The sequence below is a fragment of the Heloderma suspectum genome, chromosome 4, assembly GCF_057233095.1.
Source record: "Heloderma suspectum isolate Gila_16-S chromosome 4, 16-S_ref, whole genome shotgun sequence".
Lineage (NCBI taxonomy): Eukaryota > Metazoa > Chordata > Lepidosauria > Squamata > Helodermatidae > Heloderma > Heloderma suspectum.
The window spans coordinates 276715218-276731189 of NC_139461.1; the positions used below are offsets into that span (position 1 = coordinate 276715218).

General features: G+C 44.4%; 1 protein-coding gene across 3 annotated transcripts in view; it reads left to right on the forward strand.

Annotated features, from left to right (window-relative positions):
* The window catches only part of PPP1R16B (protein phosphatase 1 regulatory subunit 16B), a 141141-nt gene that overhangs the window by 26668 nt on the left and 98501 nt on the right, over positions 1-15972 (forward strand). Inside the window, exon 1 of one of the 3 annotated variants that reach the window (XM_084853935.1) lies at positions 13150-13224. The exons of the other annotated variants lie outside the window; for them this stretch is intronic. The gene's annotated coding sequence lies outside the window, so the exon portion shown is untranslated. Of the gene's footprint in view, positions 1-13149; positions 13225-15972 lie in introns of those variants that run through there. 3 annotated transcript variants of the gene reach the window in all.

The window sequence follows — 15972 nt, forward strand, 5'->3', positions numbered from 1 at the left end:
ATCTTGTAAAGGAGAACTGCAGCAGCTGCTGCTGCAGCTTCAGAATTACTTTTCCTGGGGCTTAAGTGTCATTCCTGTGCACAGCGCAATTACTCAAGCCATGGATGGGAGCACAGATTAAAGAAGCCTCCTCATTTACTGAGCTGCTTCTGTTAAAACACAGTCTTAGAAGACCTGCACTCATGTGCCAGGGAAGGCAGCAAGTTCATCGCTCCTGTGCTTCTTTGTTTTTCAATTTTCCTCTTTTATGCTGAAGGCCACTTAAGTTCCTGACGGTAGAGGCTGATGGCTCCAGTGTCAGTGGGGCAGTGAATTCGCTCTGGGTTTCAGTCAGAACTTCGCACCTTGGATAGCTCCTTTAGAGTTCTGACTGGTTCTGACTGAAGCCTGGAGCGGATTCACCGCCTCACTGACATTGGAACCACCAGTTTCCACAGGTTCCAGAACCAGAGAATCCACTTGGGCGTTTTGTCCCAGGCTGCTGTTGTGTGATGCTTTGCTCAAGAATTGAGCTCATAATAAATAAACAAACAACACCAAGATCAGCATAAAATACTAGAGGGTCCTTGACATATCTTATGCTTTGGAAAATCAGCCCTGGGACAGTGGCCAGCTATTGACAAGTCAGCTGTCAGCAAGCGCTGAGAAGTTAATTCACTGCTTTTAAGATGACTAATGGTGTCATTTATTTATTTTTATTTGTTTTTACATTTATTTCTTGCCCTCTTCCCTCTTGCAAGGAGCCCAAGGCAGCTTGCATTGTCCTCCTCTTAATTTTATCCCCACAACACCTCTGTGAGGTAGGTTAGACTGAGAGTTCGTGATTAGCCAAAGTCACCTAGTGAGCTTCATGGCCGAGTGGGGACTAGAACCCAGATCTCCTGGGTCCCAGTCCAACACTCTAACCACTATACCACACTAGCTCTCCAGTGATTCTGTTTTGAAAAAGTTCAGGTAAGAGGGGATACCTGTTTAAGAAAGGGAACATTTCTTGAAAAAGAGAGACCCACTTAAGATAAACAAGACACAAAAATATTATTATTTATTACATTTCTATACTGCCCCATAGCCGAAGCTCTCTGGGCAATTTACAGAAATTAAAACATTAAAATACAATATACAAAGCTTTAAATCCATTTACATAAAAGTGCACAGACAATATACACAAAATAACATATAACTAAAAACAACTTTTAACAGTCAATCATAACTAAAGACACATCCAGGACCGATTAAAACTCATCATGTGCTGCCAAATGCCTGGAAAAAAAGAAAGGTCTTAACCTGGCACCAGATAACAATGTTTGCACCAGGCGGACCTCATCGGGCAGCTTGTTCAATGGAGGGGGGGGGCACCACTTAGAAGGCCTTCTCTCTCGTTGCCACCTTCCGAGCTGCATAGAAATATGTTCTAAAATTATTTCTATCAAAATATCTGGGTAAGATTTCTAAGAGGGCAAGGAAACCAAAATCGTCCACTATCACCGGAACAGCCTGCTTCTGGGCTTCCTAGAGGCACCTGAATGGCCAGCTGCTGTCGGATGCAGGATGATGAGCCAGATGGGCCCTTGGCCAGCTCTATCTATTCTCTTCTTTCATGCAAGAATAACTGAAATGCTAAAAGATCTCCCTGCAGAAGTATATGAAGGGGCTGAAGGGAAAGAGGGGTTTCCCCTCTTTTTAAAGAACAAATTTGTTATATATACACACACACACACACACACACGCATTTGCACACATATAGAATCCTTATAAATGTCAACAGCCTCCATTAAAAATGTTCCTCTATGACATTTCTCCTCCTGGTACTAGGGAAAGGTTTAGACAAGGGAAGTCTGTTTCTAGCTTGCCAGATACAGGCAGGAAAATTAAAGTGATGATTTTTCAAAGATTTTTATCTGATAGCTTTATTATCTGGAAGAAGATTGACTTAACTGTGTCAAGGCAACAGCTTGAATTTTAGATTAATTGCTCTCGGAAGCCACCCATCACTTGCATAAATGCGTGTGAAGTTTTCATTATATGGAAAGCTCTCCATTGTCAGAAGGAGAATGATGCCCTGTGTAAGGCATTGTGTATGATAAGAACATGAGAAGAGCCCTTCTGAGTCAGGCCGAGGGTCCATCTAATCCCAGCCGGGATCTTGCTTCCTGCAGTGACCAACTATTTGGGTATGAAGACAATGGTCTCCCTCCAATGTTTGACCTCAGCAGCAGCAGCTAAGAAGTCTATTGCTTCTGGAGGTCCCATTTAGCTGTCACTCATGGCTAATAACAGTGGTGTTCCCAGTGGCCTCCCAACCAACAGATGCAGGAGGTCTATGCCCAGGCAGCTTTAGCAGTGTTGTGGCAGCAGTGCCCCCAGAACATTCACTGGCTATTTTATTTATTAATTAGTTAGATTTAGATCCCACCTTTCCTCTTGCAAGGAGTCCAAGGTGCTATACATGATCCTCCTTTCCATTTTTCCTCACAACAACCCTGTGAGGTAAGAACATAAGAAGAGCCATGCTGAATCAGGCCAAGGGTTCACACAGTGGCCAACCAGCTGTCGACCAGGAACCCTCAAGCAGGACATGAGCACAACAGCACCCTCCCATCCATGTTCCCCAGCAACTGGTGCACATAGGCTCACTGCCTCTGATACTGGAGGTAGCACGTAGCCATCAAGACTAGGTAGGTTAAGCTGAGAGTCGATGACTGGCCCAAAGTCACCCAGTGAGTTTCATGGTCAAGTGGGGACTTGAATCCCAGACCTCCTGAGTCCCAGTCCACCACTCTAATCACTACACCACACCGACTTCTACACTGAAATGATTGCAGTTATTTGTGCATTCCTCCCTAAATGGCATTCTTGATGATAAAAAAAAGGGGGGGAAAGGCTTCTTCTGGAAAGGTTCTTATCTTAGGGAGACTGGAATAATGTTTTTCTCTCCTTGATTTAGGGGAGTACACTTGAGAAGCCTTGCTGTAGTCTTCAGTTCATTCTTTTGTTCTCCATCTCAAGGCACATCTCATAAATCAGTGCTTGGCTTTTGGTCAACTTGCTTGACCCTCTTGTTCTGCAATACACTGCTGTCTTCTTAATTATAAATCATTGCTGCCAAAGAGCATTGGTAACTATGGAATTGAAAGACACATTATTAATGTAAGGCATTTCCTATTAGTAATGGTTCTATAGTTTTTGCTTCCAGCTAGCTGTCAGTGCCCTTCACTGTTGAATAATGGTCAGGTCCAAAAGCATTCTCTAGATTAGCCTTCCCCAACCTCATGCCCTCCAGATGTTTTGGAGTACAGTTCCCAGCATCCTTGACCATTGGGCCATGCTAGCTGCTGGGGCTGCTGGGAGTTGTGGTTCAAAACATCTGGAAGGCACCAGGTTGGGGAAGGGAAGGCTGCTCCAATTGCTGGCATATTTTGGTGCAGAGCCACAGCGCTACAGGAAAACGAGACTAGGGACTCTACATGACTGGAGATCTTTGGTATCAGTTTATGTCAGTTCTATTTCTAAAGCTTCAGGGAGGGAATGCCATTTTTTTAATCTTAAATTTCTGAGATAGGACATTTTTGCCAAAACTATCTTCTGTGCATTTTTCTTTTGTTTGTGGTAATAAAATTCTGATTTCTGTATAAATGTTTAAAAATTCAGTTTGCATATATTTGGTTATTTATGCACCTGCTGATTATGAGGAGAGTCAGAGAGCTTTGCAGGGCATTGAAAGTCTGGCAATTGGAAAACCGGTGCCTGCTCAGCTGTTTCTTCACCTTGAGACTCTGAACAGGCAATTTATTTCTGAATAACAATGGGAATGTGTTCTACAGTATATCCAATTCAACATTGGTAGTTTGGTCACTGTGCAACCATGATAGAAATATGCATGTGTGGTGAAGGGAGAACACTAAGGGAACCTCACTAGAGGGGTGAGGTGCGGGTGAGAGAACCTGTTGTTTCCTAGCCTGATTGCAGTGGCTTTCTCTAATCTATATATAAATCTCAAGTGGTGAAATTGATCACACACAGTTTCTGGTCTAGTCAATTTCACTCCCAAGGGAAAGGGTGTGTTAGAGAGAGATGTAATTGAGTGACAGGACATAGTTGAAAAGGAGAAAAAAAAAACTTTGCACTCAGGGGTTTTGTTTCCTTTTAAAGGAAATGTGGCTTTGCAGATAAGTGTTTGTTCTTTACACACTTTGGGAAAACATATTAAGGTTTTAAAACAAGTTCCAAACAGTTGCAGGGGGAGGGTATTGCTTATCAGGGACACTATGCAATAGGTGCCCCAAACAATCACCAAAACGTATGCTCAACTATTGCCACAGTGTTGGTTACAGTGTGGGCATTTAATGTAGGTTTTTGAAGGACCGACAGAACTAGTTTAACTGTAGGTCATGGTGAGATACCAACAATGAGTATGTATTACCAAGGAAATTACCCCTCTATATTATTCTGTCCAACTCTTTGAAAAGCGATAGTCTTTATGTAGACTGAGATTTCATCTGCTATTGCCCACATAATTTCAAGCCCATTTTCATTGTCTTAATGGTTAGAAGAGTGACATTTTTTATTAAAAAAAAAAGAGATTCTCAGGATGCTAAATTTTGTACCTAGTACAAAATTTCTATACTCTCTTGGAGTGACCAAGGAATCATCTCTGGGAGCTCCGCTATGTGAAAAACGGCCACTATGAAACTTTTAAGTTCTTCCTGAGATGCTAGCATTCTTTGTGCAGACAGTATGTGAAGGACCTGGAGAGGGCAAACATTTGAGTGCAGGGTTCTCGAGGGGAATCTCCTTGGAAGAATAATTGTAGGAGCTATTCGGTTGCATGATGATTTTGCAATAAGGAGACTTAAATGTGATCTACCAAACTGGCTGTCACAAGATGGACATAGGTTTTCATCATAATGTTCAGGGGGGGGGGGTGAGAAAAGAAGCAGAGAATACTGTTCCTCAGCATGCAGCTCCTTTGTTGAGGGAACTGCACTGGCTGCCTATTCACTACTGGGCCAAGTTTAAGGTGTACAAAGTATACAAAGCCCTAAACAACTGAGGACCAGGATACCTGAGAGAGGGCCTTCTCTCTTACCAACCTCCCAGTCACTGAGGTCATCAGAGGGCATGCTTCTAGTGGTTCCACACGGACCCATAGCCAGTTGGAGTCTGCCTGGAGAAGAGCCTTCAGTGTGGCGGCCCCCTTTCTTTAGAAATCCCTGCCCCTGGAGGTCAGGCAGGCGCCAACACTGTGCTGCTTCCAGTTCCTCCTGAAAATAGCTCTTTTCTAGAAAGCATTCTATATCTGACCAGCCACAGTATTTATTGGTATTCTGTTTTTAAAAGAATAATTTTAATATGGTGTTTTAATGCTTTCTATCTTTTTACTATTTTACCTCTTATGTTCACCACTCCAGAATCTGTTTTAGATGTGGAGTGGTATACAAATGTTGTAACTAAATGAATAATAATAAATTAACTTGTAATCTAATGTGGGATTAACTGCTATTCTTTTCTGCCAATGAAGTTCATTGGCACATGACTTGGCTTGATTGCTTGAGTCATCTGGGCAGAGGACTCTTAGTCTCTCTCTAAAGGACACAGGAAGTGGTCTTATACCAAGACCAGCCATTGGTCCATCTAGCTCAGTATTGTCTCTGATGACTGGCAGTGGCCATACAGAGTTTCAGACAGGAGTCTTTGCCAGCCCTGCTTTGAGATGCCAGGGACTGACTCGGATCTTCTGCATGCAAAGTACGTGCACTGCCACTGAGCTATGGCTACTCCCTTGGTTTGGATATCCTGCCCCTCATGGTTAAAGGGGTCCACAGATAGTTTCTCGTTTAGAGGCCCCCAAAATCCTTTACAGAGGGAGCCATGCTGGGGTGGCAGTATACAGCGTCTTCCGCCCCTTGTTGGCTTTCTCTGCTATCCTCTAGTCTGATTTCATCTATTGCACTTCCTCATGTCTGAACCCAACATTGTTCCCTTAAAATTTGGATGAGGAAACTGTGTTGCAAGGGCTGACTCCATTGGGAGCAGCCATGCCAAAGTGCTCACCTCTTGCAAGGTGCAGCTCTGCTGTGCCACATGATCAGACAGCCTCGTTGGACTCTTTCATTCAAATATTCTTGGCTATAGGGAAGCGGCAGCCATGCCATTCCAGTACCGTCTGAATGGTTTCCAGAAATCAAGACTGAATGCTGGCTAGCAGCTTGTGGTTTTCCTTGGGATTGTGGGCAGATCACTCCCTCCCCGTGCCCCATACAACTGATCTGTGATTTCTGCAGATATTAAAATGATCCTTTGAACCTGCCTTTAGTTTGAATGTTAGAAGGGACGTTAGAATGTTAGAAGGGATGTTAAAAAGGGGTTAGACAAATTCCTGGAGGAAAAGGCTATCAATGGCTACTAGTCTTAATGTCTGTGTGCTACCTCTGGTACCAGAGACAGTGAGCCTGTGTACACCAGTTGCTGGGGAACATGGGTGGGAGGGTGCTGTTGCACTCATGTCCTGCTTGTGGCTTCCTGGTCGACAGCTGGCTGGCCACTGTGTGAACAGAACGCTGGGCTAGATGGACCCTCGGTCTGATCCAGCATGGCTGTTCTTATATCCAGTGTTTTTTTAATTTTGTTTTTAGTTGACAGCCACAAAGAAGCTCAAAACAGGTGTTAACATCATTTGGACACTTGCCCTTGGTATTTGGCGTGGGCTGGTAAGAGCATGCCTATTGCTTAGCCCAGGGATTACAGGGAGCTCCAATTTCCATTGCCTAAGGCAGGATTGACTGGTTCCAGAACACCTGCTTGTAGGTATTGCATGGTATTTTATGAAAGGTTCTGGCACTGATGGGAAAGGCTGTGTGCCAGGAAGCCTTAGGCTGGTGCTCAGCAATGCAGCAGACAACCTTGAAAGATGTTTGGAGATGCTTTAACTCAGCCTTTCCCAACCTGGTGCCCTCCAGATGTCATCCAACACATCTCCCATTATAGTCCAACACACCTGGAGGGCACCAGGTTGGAAAGGGTTACTTTAAAAGTTTTTGAGGGGAGGGGGTGCAGAAGAAGTGGTATGGGCCAACCTGGCCCCATTGCCCCTAGATCCAGACTGCATGTGGGAATATCGCTCAGGATCCTTTGACCAGCAAACGCGTTCTATGTTCTGCTCCTTTGAACAAGCAATTACATATACTTATGGCTTAGATACACAAAGTGGAGACCTGCGACAATACATTGAACTGGATCCCCAGCCTGTAACACAAGTGTTCCTATTCAGAACTCCAACCAGCCTGGAAAAAGAGCCTTCTTTTGGAGCTCAGGAAGGGAGGAGAAAAGAGCAACTTTTTTTTTCTTTCCCATCTTCCTGAAACCTTCCCCTGTGGTGCAATATAATGCCGAAGGACTAAGATTTGGGGCTGACTGCTAGTCCTGAACCTGTGCTTTATTGCTATATATTGGGGTGTAGTGGTACATTTTTAAGTTCATCATGACAGTCCTCCTAGCTATGCCCTCAAGGAGAGCTGGGTTGATCTATATCAACAAACTAGTTACATCAGATTTCATCTGCAAGGAGCAAGTATACTGGGTTTTCACTAGGGATGTACGGATTCCCCACCGTCCATTCCAGTGGGGAGTCTGCAGAGGGGTGGAGGTGATCCGTTCCTCCCCCCCCCCCGGAATCCTCGCGGAGCGGCTCCGCTCCACGAGGATTCTGCAATGCTGAGGGCTGCCTACCTGAATCAACCGGAGCCCTTTGCCTCTGCACCAATCACCATTAAAAAAAAAAAATGCGATTGGCAGGATGTGCCCATACACTTATACGCAAAATAGAACCATGAATCTTGCGTATAAGCCTATGGACACATAGACTTATACACAAGATTCATGGCTCTATTTTGCGTATAAGTCTATGGGGACATCCTGCCGATCGCCATTTTTTTTTTTTTAAAGGCGATCGGTGCAGAGACAAAGGGCTCCTAGTGCAACAAGCAGCCATGCTGTCCCGCATGGAATCCTCCAGGAGAGGAGGTAAGTGGGGCCGATCCGCCACGGATTCCTGAGGCTGGATTCCAAAGAATCCAGCCTCATTTGAATCTGCACCAGAACATCCCTAGTTTTCACCCATTCAAGAAAAGACCACCCCAGAATACTTTGCATCACAACAAGGATAGCTCACAACTATACACTGATGCTGAGAAAATTCATTCCCCTCTCCTGCTACTGTGAGAATTACAGCTAAACTCAGAGGGAACAGGGAAGTCTGAGAGGTGTGGCTGATGACATCAGAGTCCCTGCTAATGAAAAAGTGTTGGTGCCCCATCTATGTGAGCTCTATACCACTGTTAGGTTGAGGAAATGTCTGGAGACCGGGAAGGGGAAAATGTGTCCTCGCTCCTCCCTGAAATTTCCCCCATAAAGCGCAAGGAGAGGTGGTTTTTTTTAACTATCTGGCCTGCATTCCCCGCCTCCACCCCACTCCTAATTCTCACCTCCAGGGGGGTGTCTCCACCAGCGATTTACTCCAAGCCAGCTGCGTGTTGAAGTCGTTAGGGACACATGATGTCATGGCCATCCAGCAGCCACCCCAGAGCTTATCACGGATAAACTGGATTTCCTGAGACTGCTTAAAAGTTCGATTCTTTTCCTCAAGTCAGGTTCTCCTTGGTATAGTTGCTGGGTGCCCCTATCCCCGCATTGATCTTGCGTATGCTAGCCCTTCCCAGGGGTGTGCCTTTCACTGTGACCCCAGTCAAGGGGTTTCCTGTGTGTTTCCCATCCTTGCACAAACCAATTAGTGTCTACTCAGAAGTAACTCCAATTGTGGTCAACGAAGCTTGTCCCCTGAGTGCCCACATCAGAATTTACAGAGCTCCCCCTCAATTGAAATGGCACAGTTTAAAGCACTTTCCCTAAATGCTCTAAAGCACGATCTCGAGGTTCTGATTTGCCATTGTTTGGTTTATTGCCTTAGGAAGTAACTACTTCACAGCTTCGTTATAGAGATACTGTACAGTATCAGTTTCGTTAGAAAGGGGTCTGGTTTCCCATCCCTGTGTTCTCCCCCTGCCCTGCCCTTCCCAGCACAAGCATATGTGTGTCTACTTAGAAGTAACTCCCATTGTGCTCAGTGAGGCTTGCTCCTGAAATGCAGGTACATCTGGACCTTCAGGGGAAAAACAGAAAGGGGGGAGGGGAGGGGAGGGGGGAGCCTCTCTTATTGGTTGAGCAGCCCCTGCCAGTCAGATGATGTTCACTCCAACCCCCACCTGGAAGTATGTTCTGGGAAGCGATTTTTACTGGTGCAGAACACTTGCTTGTGGAGCCCTGCATGGACCAAAGTGCAGCAAAGCTGATTCCTTAAAAAAAAAAAAAAAAATCTGTCTTCCGTGTTGTGGAAACACCTCCCAGGATACTTACTAAGCTCTTAGGAGCTTGAGCAGCCTGTTTCTCTCTCTACTTTTTATTTTCCTTCCCCCTCAACAGATAGCTTCAATGTTCTGTTGAATTCTAAAAAATCTAAAAACAATTGCCCCACAAATACCCATGTAGGCCTTTTCCTCCATATTACAGGGAAAGAGTGTTGTACAAAAGCCTTGGAAGGTATCCCATTGTTCATATTGCAAGTTAGAGGTAGGTAAGGGAGAAGGTGTAGAGTAAATTAAGTAAATTAAGAAATCTACTTAATTTGCCCCCCCAAACCTTCGCAGCCCCAATCCAGCTCATAATCACATGCAGAAGCCATGTGCTCCACTGACTTGCATGCTGCTGCATTGCATTTTTAAATGTTTAAGAACTTGGACAAAAATGATGAAATCACTACATATTTAACCTGAAATAAAACCAGAGTTAGAAAGAATACAAACTCTCTTCTCTTGGCTGCTACTTGCAGGTTCTGAGCGAATATGCCACTCAAGCCAATATGCCACTCAAGTTAGTTCACTCAACTCCCCACCCCTCTGCAGTTTTCTTTCCTAACCAAGTCTGCAGTGGGACCCACCGTTAGCACAACGAGGAGCTAGTGGTTCAAAAAGGCAATCAGAAATGAGAGGAAATGCTTGCATTCGGAGCAAGGCAGCTCGGCAGAGCTTGCAGAAGGAAGCTGCACTGACCTGTCCCTTTCTGGAAACTAGTGTTTCTGCTTGCTTCCAGAGTTGCCTTTTGAACCGCTAGCTTTCTGTTGTGGGGGCGGTGGCTCCCGCTCGTGCAACAGGACTAGCAGGAGCACAGCGGCAGTATTGGATACTGCCCCTCGTGTCTACTGAGCATGCCCAGTCCTCCTTGCGCTGGCTTTTGGCTGGGGATGCCTCCTTTGGGTGGCTTTTTTGGTACTTCCACACACCTCAGGCTGAGCTTGCTGATATCTCTCTCTCGTTTCTCAAGACAGTGGCCCCATTGTGGTTTCATTTCTACTGGTATTTGCGGCACAGAATTCACTATTAGAGGGAGTAATGCTGCAGCTGATACCAAATGTGTGAATCCATTCTTTATTATTACTTTGTTTCAACAGATGATTTATTTTTTATTGACATCTATATCCTGCCTTTCTTCCATGATGGAATTCAAAAGGAGCATGCATAGAGTTTGTCAGGCGATGCAGTCTTCTATCCCAGCACTGCCCGGGCCTGCTTAGCTTTAGCAAGTTTTCTGCCTTCTGTGCCTTCAGGACACATGCCTGGGCCTGGATATGATTTGTCTTATATTGACCCAGCTATAGTGTATCTCTCTTAAAATGCGTTATCTTGTTACAGTTTATCCTTGATTACACTCACAAGTGAAATTTGCTGTATCAACTCTGAAATGGTACCCCAGTACAGAAAGCATATTTGACAAACTACTTTAGGGTTCCATAACAGAGTTCTCAAGGCCTTGCTGTGGTCCAGTTCCCAGGATTCTTTGGGGGAAGTCATAACGATTAAAGAGGCATAAGACTGATTTAGGTTTTTAGTGTGGATAGGGCCATACAGCGGCTGTTGTTCCTGCCCTTTCTTTGGGGCTGTCTGACTCCCCACTGCACATCCCAATCAACTTCAAATGTCTTGATTTAAGAATCTTGCTCTCCCCCCTCTCCTGTTTTACTGCTTTATCTTGCTACACTTTTTAGAATTGAAAAAGCATGAATGGATTTCACCTGGCCAGGCCAATGGTCCAAAAAGTCCAAAAAGTTGGCTAATGACATGTTTAAAATATGGAGTTCAATCAGCCTTTTAAAATATGAGCTGCTGCTTCTAAAAAGGTTATTTAGTGCTGATGGCATTGCTAAGCAGTCTCTGAGCCGTTTTGGAAGTTATGCTTTTAAAAAAAGATGATTTCCTAAACAATAATCAACATTCATGTTCATTCACTTAGACACGTATGTCATTTGTATTGAAGTCATAGTATTTTGATAAACATACAGGGGGTGTGGGGAAGAAATGTTGAGGTTGAGCGCATGCTGGGGCCTTAATTTCTCCGTGTGTCATGTCCATCTTTTTCCTACCACTTTCCACTGAACAGATTCTTTTTACTGATGGCCAACTGAGTGCCTTTATCCAGCTTTGTCTGGGTCACCAGTTATGACTGTTCCTGCATGGGGATGGGCTGGCTACAGTGATCCATGATCTGAGTAGCCTCCCGATTGGATTACTATTATGTATTGTATGTGGGGCTGGACTCAAAGACAACTCAGGATCTTGAATTCACACAAAATGGGTCTGCGAAAATGTTAACTGGTACAGCCAGATGAGATAACGTTACACCAATTCTTGAAACAGTTGAATTGTCTGCCCATTTGCTTCCAAGCCCCATTCAGGGTCCTAGGGCTTACCTTTTAAGGCCCTGAACAGCTTGGGGCCAAAATACCTGAAGGAGCATCTCTCCCGAGACCAACCAGACCAAGGCTTTTATCTGGGTTCCTCTTGTGTACTGTGCTGATATCCTAGGATGAAGGGCAGGTTTAATAATACTTTTAATAAATACAACTTAAATTTTTTCAGCTGACTAGCTCCAACCCAGGGAAAATGTTTGCTGTTTGGCTGTACTGTCTGATTGTATCCAGGATTAGGGCCACAATTTGTTAGTGGAGCGTGACAGTAGTGTAACACATAAGCAAATCCTACAACGTTCAATGAGAGTTAAGTCTGCATCAGTGTGCATAGGATAACAGTCTTTCAGACCAACCCTACATGTGTCTACTCAGAAGTAAGTCCCACTAATCTTGGTAAATTGATATAGGATTGCAACCTTTGATTTTCTTCAGAGTGGTAGATTGACTTGCCTGGAGGCTTAATGAGTAGTGCAAACCAGGTTGAGCAACCTTGCACTTTGTCATCAGTGCAATGCCTGCAGTGTAATACATTATAAAGCATCTGAATATTTCTGGGGATAGGAATGGAATTGGTGGCATGACTTTTTGTGTGTGTGCTCCATATACTAAATGTTGATTGGAAACTTTAAGGCCCCTGCTCTCTCTTTTTATGGTTTTATCTTTAAACTGAGCTTGGCTTAACACAGTTCTGCAAATAGAAGAACTGTGTTCAAATATAGAACTGTCATCCGTGAAGTAGGATGCATGGCCACCCTAGGAAAAAGGCAGAGGCAGAAGTGGAGGGTGGAAAGATGCTGGAATCCCCCACTGTTTATATGGCATAGCATTCGTGAGAGGGTGAAGTCTGCAGGATGAAGGTTTCATACTGCTAACAAACATCTCCGACACTAGACATATCTGAGCAGTCAGTATCTGCAAACATGGGGGAAAGAAGAGAATAAAAAAGCAAGGGTAATATTTCAGGGTGAGAATACATGTTAGCAGAAACTGTGTACTGAACTTTTGTTAGCTAAGGAAATATAGAAATGCCTGGCACCTTCTTTTTTCCTCCTTAGCAGCTTCTGGAGTTTTGCAAAACCTGTAGCCCAACAGTCATAAAATGGCTTTTCCCCTTACCACCCCCCCTCTCTCCCTCATATTCATATATATATATATATATATATATATATATATATATATATATAAAATTTGCTTTGGTTTCTGAGGTAGATATTCTCCTTTTCCACACTTCTGCTTGTGCATCATGGCTTGCAGGATGTTCTCAGCACATCTCAAGAAACGGAAGTGCTGAGCTCATGGAAACAGATCTGGGCTCATAGAGAAGAGCAACACTCTCCTTTGAGAGGCCGAGGGGGCGGGGAGAGGGGGCGAGACAGAGAGCACATAGTTGCAATGCCTTGCGAACTACAGTGGCCTCCGCTGCTTCACAGGTAAGTGAACATTGTGGCTGTGCTATAATTAGACTGATCAGTGTGTGCAAAAAGCAAAACCGGCAAGTGTATTAAAAAAAAAAAAAAAAAGACTGGGAAGGAAACTAGGTCATTTTGAAAACAGGCAGCCTGAGCAGAAGGACTGAGACCTGCATGGGGTTTCTGAACTGTGTCAAGTGCTAATTAAGAAGTTGCACCAAAGTCACAAAGAAGCTGGCTGGTTGCCCTTCTCTCAGAGTTTGCATGCAGATTATGTTGTCTGCGTACCTGCTGCTGCCACCCGGCCCTTCCCAGCTGCTGCTCTTAGTGGCAACTGCTGCATTTGCTTCTAAGAAACTGAACGCCTTCCTCTCAGCAGTACTCATGGTAGTTCGTTTGTAGTGAAACGAAGAGGTTGCTTGCTGGTAGCAAGTGCTGTGCTCAAGGATGATGGCTGGTTTTGGTTAATGCCTGAGTGAGTGCACGAAGGGCTGCTGATTTGATAGAGTGCCTCTGCTTTTGCCTTCGTCTCCACCCTGGTACGGCTTCCTTAGCAGGTGAGCAGGGTCTGCAGAGAACTGCTTTTGTGCTAGCTGTGTCACGTGCATGTGCACACATAGAGGAAGCGGCCTCATCCTGAATCAGACCGTTGGTCCTTCTAGCCCAGTATCGTCAGTGGCTTTCCAGGCTTTCAAGCAAGTCTTTTTCCTGCCCTTCCTGGAGATGCTGGGGATTGAACCTGGAGCATTCTGCACACAAAGTATGTGATCTGGCACCCAGCTACGCCCCCTCTGTAATAATAATACTTTATATTAGAATGTTCAGTAGACGAACTTTGTATACATTATCTTGATCACCTTTACAATAACCACTTAGAGAAGGTAAGCATTTTTATGCCCATATTGCTGATGGGGAACTGAGACTATGATAAGAGAGACTTGCCTGAGTCCACCTGGTGAATTTATGCCTGCTGTGAGATTTGAAACAGACTTCAATGCCTTGCATCCTTAGGCAGGTGCTAGTCTTGGCACAGCCCACTGCTGATGCCTGCCCATTAAATACATGCTCTGAGCAGTGCTGGGCACCTGAGTCTAGCCACCATATTAACTTCCTGATGTAGTATGGCACTGGGGCATTGTGGGAAATTAAAATTAAAAGGGGCTAGATCTGGTGCTGCTTGTACCGTTGCTCAGAGCACTGTGGCCGGCCATTACCAGATAAACCCCAGAGACCCCACTGACAGAGAGAAGAGGAGCCCCACCAGAGGTCACTTTGCCCGGGGCCCCTCAAAACTTGAGCCAGCCCTGGAAACGGGAACTCCGCTTGAAGACTTAAACTGTAGCATGGGGACAGCTGGCCAGCAACTGAAGACAGGCATAACTTTGCCACAAAGCAAATACCATGAAAACATCATATGTACACAGCCCTCAGAGATGTATTTGTTTCTTTGGGGTTCCTCTCTTAAAATGAATTACAGATTCACAGGGTACGGGAAGCTGCCGTGTTACCAAGTCAGACCATTTGTCCATTTTACCCAGTAAAATTTTACTCCTCTGACCGGCAGTAGATGGCCAGGGCCTCAGGCAAGTGGATGCTCCCATCACTTGCTACTTGTCTCTTCTAATTAGAAATTCCAGGGATTGAACCTTGGGGCTACAGAGGTCTCTAGACTGTATAGTTATCCAGACATTCTTAGAGATGTCTGGGGTGTTCCATCCTAGCGCCTATTTCCTCTCCTCCAGTTCTTTTTTCGCGTGCCCTAATGTGGTCAAGATCTGTGTAGGTTTCATCATGCTATTGGATAGAATAGAGTGGACAAAAATACTGATTTTTAAAAATTATTATTTTTGTTTCCATTGATTTAGTACCAAAAACAGCAGAGAAATGGTGGCAATCATTGTATGGACATTATGAACCACCCAATTAAATTTTTTTTGTGGTGGTGGGGGGGGGGGGATTCACAATTTCACAAAGTATGATCCGGCAACTATAAAGTAAAAAAAAATTACCGTTCATACTTTTTAGGACATTTTCTCATGTACTAGAAAGAACTAGTGCTTGAGTATGTTCATTCCCCCGCCCCAATCCCTTTTCCTTTTGTGTCCATGTCTTTTGGATTGTAAGCTTGAGAGCTGGGACTGTCTTACTACTGAACTTTGTAAGCTACTCTGGGAGACTTTTTTGGCTAAGAAGTCGAGTAAAAATGCTAATAAAATAATGTTATAGTAGATTCTAGTGTATATGTGTGTGTGAATGAGGTCTGGCATAAGGTACAACATGCTTTTTTCTGGGTTCAGTAGTTCTAATTTTAATTTTTTAAATGGCACTTTAAAGTGTTTTTAGACTGAAATATATCAGGTGATCAGGCTACAGTACGGGCTGAAGTAAAGCAAGCATCACATCCACGTATCTTCTTCCTTCTTTTCTGGGAGCACTTTAGGAGTAAAAAGGATACTAGGGCAGAAAGTGAAAGTGAAAGAAGAGCTACTATATTGCATGACTTTCCAGGCTCTTACCAAGTTTATGCTATTTATTTATTTTTTCCCTCACAGTCTTAGGGTCAGACTGCGACTTACCTTAATTGCATAGTTCTGGCTGAGGATAAACTTTTTTTTTCACTACAGAAGCAGTGGACAAATTTGGGGGCTCCGGGGGCCACACCTTTGGCGCTGTGTGCCACTGAATTTGAGGGGCAGCACCAGGATCAAAACAATTGGCAGTTTTCCACAGAATTTTGATGGCAAACTGCAACACTGGCTTTAGCTTTAA